The sequence below is a fragment of the Sapajus apella genome, unplaced genomic scaffold, assembly GCF_009761245.1.
Source record: "Sapajus apella isolate SASKATOON/1434 unplaced genomic scaffold, GSC_monkey_1.0 scaffold3, whole genome shotgun sequence".
NCBI classification, from domain to species: domain Eukaryota; kingdom Metazoa; phylum Chordata; class Mammalia; order Primates; family Cebidae; genus Sapajus; species Sapajus apella.
The window spans coordinates 41019365-41032219 of record NW_022436943.1 but is presented as its reverse complement, the minus strand read 5'-3'; the positions used below and the strand labels follow the sequence as shown (position 1 = coordinate 41032219).

The 12855-nt window shown below is 39.7% G+C and overlaps 1 pseudogene; it reads right to left on the bottom strand.

Annotated features, from left to right (window-relative positions):
* Positions 1-5079: 5079 nt before the first annotated feature.
* Positions 5080-5718, bottom strand: LOC116532872 (annotated as a pseudogene).
* Between the last annotated feature and the right edge of the window lie 7137 nt (positions 5719-12855).

Sequence of the window (12855 nt, the reverse complement as noted above, 5' to 3'; positions counted from 1 at the left end):
GACACCGCCCACTCGGCTAACTGTCTCCGAGCGGAGCTGGGCGGGATTGGACTGGGCTCCTGGTCAGGAAAGGACGGACGGGTTGAGTAGCCAATCACCAACTGCGCTCCAGCCAGAGGGGAGATGTTTGTGGGAAACGCGGTTTCCAGAGTTCCTTTCCTAGTCTTGGCCCAGCGTTAGAATCTTCTGTTTAGTTCCTTGCGGAGCATTTTTTCTTAACAAGCCTGAGGTATGTAGTATTACAGCTAAGAGAAAGGTTAAAGTATTTGTTCAGTCGCGTACAGGTATAACTGGACGCCTGCGGTTCGAATTTAGAAAGCAAGATTCCTAAGCTTGTACGCTTCTCTGTGAGGTGATACGGGCTCCCCGGTTGCTCTTGGTCCCTGCTCAGATGTTTTATTCTCTGAGTTTTCCCGAACTCTCTCAGCAAAAAAATTAACAACACACACACTTTCTGACTGGCACTTATCACTGTCTGATATTGTATATAACTTTCGATTTGTTTATTTTCAGACTTTATTTCACCCTAACTGCACGCGCGCGCGCGCGCGCGCACACACACACACACACACACACACACACACACACACACACTGCAAACTCCATGAAAACACGATTTTATTCACTTACTGTATCCTCAACACCTAGTGATTGGCACAAATATCAAATACTTGTTGAAGGATTGAGTGACATGATAAATGCAAGAAAAATCAAAATAAAATGTCTCTCACCTCTTACTGTTTATCTCTAAAGTTGGGGGGAGTCAAGAACGTAAAATTGGTGATAGACACAAACATCGAAATTTTTTAGAAGTATCTGAATGCTCCATTATACGGACTTTCCAGGAAATGGTTACTACATAAGGAATAGGAACAATGGTGGAGATTTAAAACATGTTAATTCGCAGGTATTCAGTGAGCAATTACCATTAGACAAATATTGGTTGAGCACCTACTATGTGCTGGGTGCTAGGAATGAAGATAGAGTACTGAACAAATCAGGCAAAAGCCCCGCTCGGTGTTTGTCATGGAGACAAACGGAACACTATTGTGATGAGTGTCTTGAAGCAGAAGTTCTTGATATCAGGGTGCTAACAATTTAGGAGACTGAGAACGAGCTGAAGGGAGCAGTGTGGGACCTGAAGGCACACAGGGAAGGATCCCTGGAGGCTCTTCTAACCCATGTCACGCAGTTGAGAATTTATAGAGTAAAGTAGCAATCACCTTGAAGAGTTTCAAGGTGAGAGGAATAATTTGAAGTCTTCACTTCAGAAGATTTATTCTGGTTGCTAAATGGGGAATAGATGGTGGGTCTGTATTGTCTTCTCTCCCAAAGCGTAATGATGATGATGATCATAACCTGTGTAGAGGAAGGAGCCAGAGTAACTTTGATTAAATATTTAGTAAGTAGAATCTAGACAACTTGATATTGACTGGATTAGGAGCATGGAGAAAATGAAAGAATTAAGGATGGCACATATTTATGCTTTCATGTGAAACTTCAGGTGAAATTTATGTCATTTACTACAACAGGATACACTGAAGAAAAATAAGTTTCAGAGAAATTATGCTTTATGCTAGTTTCCCCTTGCATAGGCAATAAATTACCACACACTTTGTGACTTAAAACAGCATACATTTGGCCCGGCACAGTGGCTCATGCCTGTAATCCCAGCACTTTGGGAGGCCAAGGCATGCGGATCATGAGGTCAGGAGTTCAAGACCAGCCTGGCCAATATGGTGAAACCCCGTCTGTACTAAAAATACAAAAACTAGCTGGGTGTGGTGGCTTGCATCTGCAGTCCCAGCTACTCGTGAGGCTGAGGCAGGAGATTCGCTTGAACCCAGGAGGCGGACGTGGTGAGCTGAGATTGTGTCACTGCACTCCAGCCTGGGCGACAGAGTGAGACTTTGTCTCAAAACAAAACAAAACCCCAAAAAACAAAAAAAATCCACATATTTTATTATTTTACAGTTTTTGTGTGTGAAATGTGTGCGTGATCTTCAGTGGGTGTATCCAGTAAGCAACTGAGTGTGTGCTGGGACCTAGTAGGGTTTTCTTTTATATGCTTGGAGAAAGGCAGGGTGAGCATAGTGGTAAGCTCAAAATCTGTGGAGTCAGACAGTCCTGGACTAAAATCCAAACCTGGCATTAGCCCAACAGTTGACAAATCACACCAACCTCCATAATAACAATGGTATTTAGCTTTGGGATTGTTGATAGGATTAAGTGAGATGCTACATATAACACATTTATAGTTCCTAGTTTATAGTAAGCATTCAATAAATGTGCACTATACTTCCTTCCACTATGGGTAACAGTGAGGAAAATGGGTAAAGTGAGAAGTGAGGAAGAAGCTATTCCAGGACAGAGCCAGGACGGATCCAATGGGAACACTAAGGAACAGAAAGAGGAAGAGGAGGCAACACTATTAACAATAAAAATTGGGAAGAGCTACAAAGGTCAGAGGAAAATCAGGAGAGTATCCTGCCATGGAAGTCACAGGAAGAGTAGGTTGTTTCAGGAAGGAGCTTGTGCTGAACAGTGTCAGACACTGCTGAGAGATTAAGCAAAATAATCCACACAAAAGGAGCATTATCTTAAATCACAGAAGAAGATTTTAGCACAAAATTATTACCCATAATCCCTTAGTTAGGGAATGAAACAGAGACTTAATTTCTATACAATCTCTCTTCTGCCTTATTTTTATTTTTATTTTTTTTTTTGCAAAAGAATATCTGTTTTCAGCAGGGAACCCAGGGTGGAGGCTGTATGTCCCAACCTTCCTTAAACCTTGACAAGGCCATTTCACTAAGTTCTGTCCCATCAGCTGTAAGTATGTATAACATGTGAGGTTACTGGCAGTTGGCTTTAGAAAAATGAGGCCTCCAGTTCCTTCTTCCTACTAACCGGGATGTAGAAATCATGGCTACAGCCTAGCTAAGTGCTTATTTGGGGGTTTTCTGTCACACACAACTGAATTTGATACTAATTTACCACTGCTGAAGTGGCAAATTTGAAATTTGCCCTAAGCTCCATGTGGTTTTGTCTGATACCAAAGTAGTTTCTTCTAACACAATGATTCATTGCCTCTGCTTTAAATTACCCAAAAGACAAACTGGAATCCTTCTTGACCTGAAATACTACCTGCAGCAGTGCCCCCAGCTCTTGTATAATTGCATGATTGGAGCTAGCTTTGTGTATGTTGTTATGGGAGGTATTGGCCTTTGCAGTTTCTAGCACCTGGGAGACGTGAACAATTCTGGGATAGTTTTGTGGAGTCAGGACACCTGTCATTGAATCAAAAGGCTACATACAAGCTACAGTATTTAGTCTCAACCTAAGACTCAATATTTGAGAATACACTGAGTGGAAAGCAACAGGCTTTGGGGGTAGGAATGGGAGAAATATAGACTCAAGAAAGATTTGAGGGGCTACAATGGAAGAAAGACTCCCCACAAGTCAGCACAGTGGGTTCCAGAGTTGCTTTGTCATTAAATAGTTCGGTAGTTCTGGACTGACTTATAAACTAGGTGTTTCACTCTGGTACTTTCCATTATATTACACATGCCATGGAAAAGCTTCAGAATAATCTAGGTCCATTTGGAAATATCACTGCGTAGGACCTACCAAAAGAAAGGGATCTTACTGAGCCATCACTACCGTGACCTTGGACTTCCAGTAGTAATGCAGAAATGCACCACTTTATACGCAGTTTATTCATGACTAATAGCTTCTGTTTTTCCATTCAGCCACTCATGAACCAGAATATTCCCTCTGGACAGAGAATTATTGAATTCAAACAAACACTTATTGGGCACCTGTAATTGGTCAAACTAACAAGCATTTAGGTTGATTTAAACTTTTGCCTAGACCTAATTAGCATTCCAATTTAACAAACTGTGCTAACTGGTCCCTGAAGGTTCATTAGTAAAGGTTTCTTATGCTTCCCAATGCTCACTTAGAATCTCATCCTTAAGAAGTGCACTTCACATTCACGATTGATTCCTCCTCTATGTTTAGAGAATTTGCATGGCTTGGTCAACTGTTTTGGACAGTTTAATTGCCTAATATTTCCATGCTATACATGTCACAGTTATTGCTAATTGAAGGTCAATGTTTGGAAACACTTAGCCAGGATAAAGAGATATTTGGAAACATTGTTAATGGAGGCACAAGGCTGTAATGAAATAAACACGGTTTGGGATGAAAGGAGTCAAGTTACCTATGAAGTCGCCTGTTGTTTGTGGTTGATTGTCTTACAACTACATGTACTAGCACATGATGGGTGCTTCTTTGTTTTGCTAAAAGTAAATATTCTGCTTCCTCTTTTAAAGTTTTATAGTAGTCATCAGACTAATAAAAATTATTACGACTTTTATGATTGTTGATATTTCAAGGTGAGTAGTAAATGAGAGAATCAAGCAGATAATTCACCTGCCAGAATTTCCAGGACTGTTTTCTGCTACAGTTTATCTTGAACTTCTCTGTTTTCATATTTTTTCTTAGAGTACTGCGTGGAAATATCTTTTGAATTATTGTGAATGGCCTAAAGAGTAGTCTTCATATTTTGTACTGTGTTACAGTGAGTAACTTGTTCAATGATACCTATAGTGCCTGTTCTTTCCCTGCCCCAAACCAGAAAAATCTACTGCTTCATTTTCCCCTTCCTTCCTTCCTTCCTTGCTTGCTTCCTTCCTTCCTTCCTTCCTTCCTTCCTTCCTTCTTTTTTATTATTATTTTTTTTTGAGACAGGGTTTTTGCCCTTGTTGCCTAGGCTAGAGTGCAATGGTGTGATCTTGGCTCACCACAACCTCCGCCTCCCAGGCTCAAGCGATTCTCCTGCCTCAGCCTTCTGAGTAGCTGGGATTACAGGCATGTGCCACCACACCCAGCTAATTTTGTATTTTTAGTAGAGACAGGGTTTCTCCATGTCAGTCAGGCTGCTCTAGAACCCCCGACCTCAGGTGATCCACCTGCCTCGGCCTCCCAAAGTGCTGGGATTACAAGCATGAGCCACTGCGCCCGGCCTACTGCTTCATTTTCTTTCTTTCTTTCTCTTTTTTTTTTTTCACAGATAAACAGTTTTTTTATTCATCTTCCTCCCCCCCCCTCCTCCTCCTCTTCCTCCTCGTCTTCTTCATCTTCCTCTTCCACTTTTTTCCGGGCAACTTTAGCGGAACCCTTTGCACCATCAAACTTTCCTTTCGACTTACAGTCAGCAACATCCTTCTCATACTTCTCCTTCAGCTTTGCCGCCTTAGTGATATAAGGCTGCTTTTCGCTGTCATTTAGGTTATTCCACATCTCACCCAGCTTTTTTGCCACGTCTCCAATAGAGATGCCAGGGTTTGTGGATTTGATCTTGAGGCGGAATTCTGAGCAGAACAGGAAGAAGCCAGATGGTGGCCTTTTGGGGGCATTAGGATCCTTCTTCTTCTTGCCTCCCTTAGCTGGTCCATAATCCTTCATTTCCCGATCATAGCGCACTTTATCCACCTTTGCCATTTCATCAAATTTAGATTTCTCTTTCCCGGACATTGTCTTCCACCTCTCAGAGCATTTCTTGGAAAATTCTGCAAAATTGACAGGGACCTCTGGGCTTTTCTTCTTATGTTCTTCTCTGCACATCTGCACAAAGAAGGCATAAGCAGACATCTTGCTCTTTGGTTTCTTGGGGTCACCTTTAGCCATCCTGACTGTATTGTTCGCTAGTCTCTACTGCTTCATTTTCTAATGGGTGACATCTGAAAAACCAGAGTAGGCTGCTTGTTTTAAAAAGGTGCTAAGTTCTCTTGCTTCAGAAAGAAATGTTTTACTACCAATTTTGTTGAGTTAGAGTAATGATATGAAGTGAAAAATACCTATACAATAAAATATTTTATACATTCTGAGGGATAAAAAATAAAGATATTATAGTCAAGTTAATTCTCTTGTGGGGACCCTATATAAAGGCCGAATTCTGAGCAGACCTTTGAATGCGGAGAAACAAAATTGTGAGGAGGAGGAGGAAGGAACTTCTTATGTATTGGCAGAGGATGAAACCAGCAAATCAGGGGTGAGGAATGATAAGACTTTAGGATAGAGAAATGTTATAGGAAAGGACTTACTTGCCACATGCCAAGTTTTCAGAAAGGACCAGTTGTGACAAATAGCATTTTATTCACTCCTTCCCAAGATCAAAGAGGTGATTGTGTGGTGAGTCGGTGTCTGGGATTCCCCCACCTTTTCTCTCTCTTCCTAAGATTGGCCCTCTGAACAGAATAGTGCCTTCTCCTCCACTCCTCAAGCTCTCTCCCTACCCTGCCAGCGATTGGCAGTCAATTCAAGGGGAAGTCAATACTAAGCCATATTCTGTAATCTAGCTTTATCAATAATAGGGCTGCTATGTTACCTTCATCTTTCTCTGTACCCATTTCTGATCTGAGAGGGCAAGAGAAAATAATATTGTGACCTTTAAATCTCAATGCGTGGTTTAATAGAAAAAGAAATAGAAAATTAAGACAAATTCACTTGTCTTCCTGAAATTCTGCTTTCATCATGTCAGTTTCTGCATATTTCCTTGTAAGATTCCAATGGTCTCCATAAAAAGGCTCAATTCTCTGATTTTCAAAGCCTCCTATTGCTTACTTCCACTCTACTAGAGCAACCCTTTTTTTTCCTTGCTGTATTAAGGAGGTTGACAATGGTATTTGACATCCTCTCTTCCACTTTAGGTTCTTCTTCCTTAGCCTTTTCTGTGCCGTATGACTCCTGGTCACAGCTGATTGGATTAGGATGATCATGTGGCCCAAGGGCAACCAATTTCTAGGCTGGCCAGTGATGTGTAACTTGGTCTGGTACAAAAAGCTTTACTCAAGCAGGAATGAAGGTAATAACCTGGACCAATCAGATTGTCTCTTTCAGGACTTTGAATAGGGAAATAAAGAGTGAATTAGATAAAGGGAAAGGTGCCAGAGGAGATGTGAACCCAAAGAGAAGCAGGACCTGAGAGAGAGACTGGTAGTATTAGGAGAGAAGACTGGAGCGAAGTTGCTCTTGGGTAGTGGCCTAGTGTACTCTCTATTTCCTCTACTTTATTTAACCTTAGAGGGCATCCTTTCTTCACTAGCTGGTCACAACGTTGCATGTTAAATATGGAATCCAGAACATGCCCTGGGGATCTTGTGCGTTCTGCTCATGTCCTCCTTCCTTAGTTCTTGCATCTCTTCCTCCTGTGTACTGTTCCTTCACAGCACTAGTAAACTTTGGCAATTGTATTTTTATTTGTGTATCTATTTATTCGATAACTGCTTCTAGTAGGCTGGGAGCAACATGTGGGGGCAAGGATTAGTGCATTTTTGTTCACCACTGTGTTCTTAGCATTTTGCTCAGTGCCTTGGCATGGTAGATTATTAATATTCATTGAATGAATGAATGATTTTCCCCACTTTGGCTCATTTCCCTCTACCTTTCTCAAGCCCAGACTCAAGACCCTTTACTTATTTCTCTGTCTCAGTGTTGCCTTCTTTGGTCTTTTAATTGCATTTATAGTTTAACCATTACAAGGTATTTATTATACTACTGTTATACTGTTCTTTCTTTTTTTTTTTTTTTTTTTTTTTTTTTGAGACGGAGTTTTGCTCTTGTTATCCAGGCTGGAGTGCAGTGGCACAATCTCAGCTCACTGCAACCTTGGCCTCCTGGGTTCAAGCAATTCTCCTGCCTCAGCCTCCTGAGTAGCTGGGACCATGCCCAGGTAATTTTTGTATTTTTAGTAGAGATGGGGTTTCACCATGTGACCAAGATGGTCTCGATCTCTTGACCTCGTGATCCACCTGCCTTGGCCTCCCAAAGTGCTGGGATTGTAGACGTGACCCACCACGCCCAGCCACTACTGTTATTTCTTAATTGTGTTGTGTATTCAAAGTTAATTTTTACATGAATGAAAGCAGATATAGTGACTCTTTCCATGTACCCCTTGCTTCTCCAAAATGCCTAACATTATTGTTTTTTATTTTTGTAGAGACAGAGGGTTCTCATTATGTTGCGCAGACAGGCCCTGAATTTCATGGCCTCAAGCAATTCTACCACGTTGGCCTCCCAAAGTGCTGGGAGTATTGGCATAGCCACCAAACCAGACCCTTTAATTTTTTTAAATTATTGTTTAATCTCACTCCACATCCAGATTATAAAAATCTTTGAAAGTAGGTACCATATCTTCTTTTTAAAAATCAAGTAGCGTTTATTATCTTAACGTTGTATTTCTTGCTAAGGTAAAATTCATATACAATAAAACTACATATATTTAAAGTGAACAATTTGATAAGTTTTGACATATATTTACACTAAAAATCTATTATCACAACTAAGATACCAAATATTTCTATCATCTCCAAAAGTTTCTATGTATCATTTGCACTTCATCTTTCATTGCATTTCTACCTCAGGCAACTGCTGGTGGATTATAGGTAAACTTAGATTTTCTAAACTTCTATAAAAATGGAAATATACAGTAAGTACTCATTTTAAAAACATAATGGATTCTTTTATTAGATATAATAATTTCCAGAGTAACTCCACATTGATGCTTATATTAGTAGGGAAGTACCGTTTGGTGGCTGAATACTATTCCATTATATGGTTATACCATATTTTCTTTATTCACTGCCGATGAACATTTGAGTTATTTCCAGTTTGAGATCATTGCAAATGAAGCTGCTATGAATTTTTGTGTGCAAGTCTTTATGTGGACATATGTTTTCATTTCTAGTAGGTAGATTCTAGAGGTGAGATGACTGGGTTATGGATGGCATACGTTTAACTTTCCAAAAGTCTGTTAAAGTGTTTTCTAAAGTGATTGTATGCTTTTACATTCCCACAAGCAGTTTATAAGGACACAACATGCTCAACACCTGATATTGCCCATTTTAAAAAAACATTTTTTGCAATTCTAAAAGATGTTCAGCCTGGATGCAGTGGCTCATGTCTATAATTCCAGCAATTTGGGAGGCTGAGGTAGATCGCTTGAGGCCAGGACTAACCTGAGCAATATTGTGAGATCCCTCTTTCTCTACAAAGGGTTAAAATTACCCGGGTGTAGTGGTTTGTACCTGTGGTCCCAGCTACTTGGGAGGTTGAGGCAGAAGGATCACTTGAGCCCAGGAGTTTGAAATTGCAGTCTCAAAAAATGTTAAAAAATTAAACAAATAAATAAATGATGTTTAATGGTTTCTGATTGTTTTCATTTTTCTTCTTGGTGACAAATGGTGATAAACACTTTAATGCACTTATTATTCATGTGTATATCTTTTATTTTGTGAAATGTCTGTCAAATCTTTTGCCCAGTTTTAAATAGGCAAATTGTAAGAATCCTTTAAATATTCTGGTTTCAAGTCCTTTGTCTGAAATCAGTTTTAAATTTTAAATATAGCTTTTTGATGTGGAACTTTAAGTCATTGAGAATGTGCTGTATTTTTCTCATTCTTTGTATTTTGAGTTATTTTGGATTCCATCTGGATATTCTCAGTGTTTTGTTATATCGACTTTGGGTTATTTTATATTCCTCTGAGAAATTTTGCTAATGTTTTCCTTTTCAAATACCCACTAACTTGTTATCTGTCTCACACGTGCATGGTTAAGGGGTCAACCTGAACTATTTTTGTTTCTTGTGCATAGAACTAGATGATCTATTCATCTGCTTCTCTACCTTCTCAGATTCCCTCCTCATTTTCCCATGGTAGCTGTTGTCCTAGCCTCTTTCCTTGGTTCCTGCAGCCAGAAAGATAATGGGGCTTCCCACGTAGTTTTAGCTTCCTGTACTGCAGTGAGATTCTGCAACCATAACCCAAATTTGAGTCAAAACCATAGAGAAATACAAAACTCACCCCCATTCTTGCTGCTGCTTCAAGGTTCCAATTACCTCCGTAATCTGCCTGCTTTTGTTTACTTGTCAAAATTTTTAGGTTTGATTTTTTTTTCCCCCAGAATCTGTAGTTCGTTTGGGTGGAAAGATGGTTCTGTGAGTTACACCATCATACAGGAACTAAAATTTCACCCTGTATCCTGTTTTATCCTTCCTTGTAGTCTCTTAGGGCCAGAGCCAGAGTTGAGAGAGCAGGTCATCATCTTTCTTTCTGCTTCTCTATGAATATATGGTGCCAAAACAAATGCAAGGACATAGAGGAAGCAAACAAAAGTGAGGAATTTGGGAATGTGATTGGAGAAGAAAGTGTCAAACTTTTCCTAAGTATCACAGAATAGATATTATGAGTCTTAGGTGAGTTGCCAATAAATGTTAATCTTCCTGCTTGTTTTTCCTGCTTGTTTATGATCTCTATCATTATTGAACATCAACTATGTGCAGGCGTTGTAGTTGGTGCTTTTCATACATTACATTTCTAAATTTAAAGATTTTTCTCAACTGTATTTCTTATGTTAGGGAATGGGGCTTGGAAAGGTTAAACACATTGTTCAATGTCACATAGTTTAAAAGTAGTGAAGTTTGGGACACACGTGTGTGTGTGTGTGTGTGTGTGTGTGTGTGACCAGAGCCCTATTCCTTTTCCCTTGATCACTCGACCTCTCAGACTCCAGTTCTACCCTAGTGTGTCTCCATATTATTATGAGTACAATCATTTACTTTTGTTAACATAAGGGGCTGTTGATCCCTCCCTAAGGAGTAACTATATATGTAATGTATTTCTATAATGCACAAAAATTGGGGACTGAAGAATTTTATTTGCATTGCAAAAGGAAGCCCAGTCTGGTTTCCCTAGGTAGTTCTCCTCTTTCATCTAAAAGTACACTCCAGGTACTGGCTACATAAGCCTTCAATAATAGCTCTTTGAAATGAATTGAGTCCTTGGGAAAGTGTTTAGTGAGAGCAAGTGAATCATTGAAATAGCTGTGCCTCTTCAAAATCACATAGAACTTAAGAGATCTATTAGCACCTTCAATTATGCTAATATACACATATACATACAATGTATGTGTTAACACATACATTGTAACAACTTGAAACTCATTAACAGCTTGTTCTCTGTCTCCTATGTTCAATGGTTTGCTTTCACTTAGATTTTTTTACTTACTGTTTCACAAAAGAGATGAAGACTAATGAATAAATATACTAAATTTAGAGACATTTTATATATTCTTAAGAAGACGATCTTTTCAAAGTTAAAAATATGGTTTTTTTGGTCCATGAATTCTTTATCTGTCTTAGAAAATATTAAGAATATTATTAAGAATATTGTTATGAACAGAATATGAGTTGTTTGTGTCTGTGAACTCAATTATTCCTGAAATAGCTAGTTTATTTTTCTTTCTTACTCAGTGTTCTTTTAGCAAATGTTTATTTGACATCTAATATGTGCCAGGCACTGTTCCAGGCCTTGGAGCTAAAGAAGTGAAGAAAATAAAGAAAAACTGCCCCCCATATGGTGCGAGAGAAAGACAATAAACATTAAATAAATACAATAATTTAACAAGAAAGCAAAATATATCCTATGTCAGTCGTGAGAAGGACAATGGAGAAAAATAGAGAAAGGGAATAGACAGTGCTGTTTTAAATAAGGTATCAGAGAAGACCTTACATGGTACATAATCTTTAAGCAAAGACTTAAAAGAAGATATATTATGCTTTGGAGTATTTGAGTGAAAAACATTTCAGACAGCTTGAAAGTCATTAACGGCTTATTATCTGTCTTATGTGATCAATTGCTTGAAGGAACAGCAAGTATAGAGACCCTGAATAGGGAGGCCTTGAGCAGGGAGCCACCTGCCATGTTCAAGACTCAGCAAACAGGCCAGTGCGGCTAGCACACCACAAGGAAGGGGGCGGGAGGGGCAGGCAGCGTGAGGTTACTACATCAGGGAGAGCATGTATTTTGAGTAAGACATCAGGGTGGAGGGTTGGTTTTCACAGAAAAGATAAATGATCTATTTCAGCAGGATTGCTCTGAATAGAATAGACTCTAAGAGACTAAGATCAGAGGGAAAAGGTAGTTGAGGCTATGGAAGTCGTTCAAAGGAGAGATCTTGAAGGGTTGGACCATGGGAGTGACAAAGGAAGAGGTGAGAAGTGGTCACACCCTGGATATATTTTGAAGGGAGAGCATAAAGGATTTGCTGAGTGGAATATGAGAGAAAAAGAGAAGTCAGGAGTGAACCCAAAGTTGTGGTCTGAGCAACAGGAAAAATGTAGTTGTCATTGACTGAGAGGGAAGCCTATGGAAGGAATATGCCAGGGATAAAAGAATAAGAACATAGTTTTTACATGTGAGGTGTGACACATATATCAGTCACCCAATAAAGGGCTCAAGTTGGCAACTGGATACAAGAATCCAGAGTTTATGGGTGAGGTCCAGGCTAGAGTTGTAACTGTGGGAGTTTTCAGAATATAGATGATATGGCTGGGTGCAGTGGCTCACACCTGTAATCCCGGCATTTTGGGAGGCTGAGGCAGGCAGATCACCTGAGGTCAAGAGCTTGGGAACAACCTGACCAACATGGAGAAATCCTGTCTCTACTAAAAATACAAAAATTGGCAGGGCATGGAGGTGCATGCCTGTAATCCCAACTACTCAGGAGGCCGAGGCAGGAGAATCGCTTGAACCCAGGAGACAGAGTTTGTGGTGAGCCAAGATCTTGCCGTTGCACTCCAGCCTGGGCAACAAGAGTAAAACTGCATTTCAAAAAAAAAAAAAAAAAAAAAGAATAGATGATATTTAATACCATGTGTATGGTTAAGATTACCATGAATCCCCAGAGTGCTGTAAAATCATAAGATTTATGAGCTGAGGAATAACAAGAACAACAGACTGAGAAGGTATGGTCAGTGAGGTCTAAGAGGTGGAGGGAAGAGCACAGTGTCCT